We start from the raw sequence: 1,132 nt of genomic DNA, 5'->3' as shown, positions 1-1,132 counted from the left end.
ACGTCTGGAGAACCCCGGACCATCGACCGTTGTGCTACCATTGCGGGGCACCTGGGCACATCTGGCGCCGCTGTCCATACAAGGAGATGGGTCTTCGAGGGTTCCCCTTCGGTGCTCCCCGTCCGCTGCCTGGAGAGCGACCAAGGGAGATCGCAGATTACATCTCCCATGCGGACTCCGGCCAGCGTCGCATGTCGCGATCACCATCTCCGCGCCGCTACAGTTCTCCGGGACCCGGTGACCAGGGCTAGTCTAGAAGTCCCCGTAGGTGAAACTAGACGCGGCAGCCTCTGGAGGTGCGGCTGCTCGACGACAAGAACAAGACCCTCCAACGCCGCCAGACACATCGCCAATGCCGTGCAACACACCGTCCTCGACGACCCACGAACGACAGCATGTTAAGACAAGCCGACAACCCGCCGCACTTCTTCGTAACCACGACGCTTCTCTTCGACGCCGCATCCCTTCGACGCACCAAAGCCGCGATCGGACTCCTCGACTGTACCGCAAGACGCCAGCACCGGCCGATTTAGACGTTTCAGTAGACGGCACAGCCGTAACTGCTTTAGTTGACACTGGTGCCGATTATTCTGTGCTCAGTAGACAATTCGCCGCTGTGCTCTAAAAGGTTATGACAGCTTGGGACGGCCCGCAGTTACGTACCGCTGGGGGACATTTGATTACGCCGATAGGAATGTGCACGGCTAGGGTCACGGTACAAGGGCAAACGTTCCCTGCAAAGTTTGTTGTCCTTGCTGATTGCTCTCGTGATGTTCTTTTGGGTATGGACTTCCTAACGGACAACGGAGCCATCATCGACCTGCAGTCCCAGTCCGTCCAGTTTTCTACAGCGGATGCCATTGACACCACAGATGCCCTCCCGTCGGCGCTCCATATTCTTGACGAGCAAGTGACCGTGCCTCCCCGCTCCAGTATCCTGGTGACTGTCGGTTCGCATACCATTCGAGACACTGAAGGTATAGTCGAGGGTAAACAACTTTTGCTTCTCGACCGCGGTATTGCAGTACCTCGGGCGGTCGTGTTTCTGGAAGACGGCAAAGTTGATGTACTCCTGACTAATTTCAGCAATGAGCACCAGCACCTTATCAAGGGGACGACTGTCGCTTACATC

Source organism: Amblyomma mixtum, chromosome 2, assembly GCF_055824585.1.
Source record: "Amblyomma mixtum isolate Tamu chromosome 2, ASM5582458v1, whole genome shotgun sequence".
NCBI lineage: Eukaryota > Metazoa > Arthropoda > Arachnida > Ixodida > Ixodidae > Amblyomma > Amblyomma mixtum.
The sequence above is the reverse complement of the archived record's forward strand: the minus strand, read 5'-3'. Positions refer to the sequence as shown.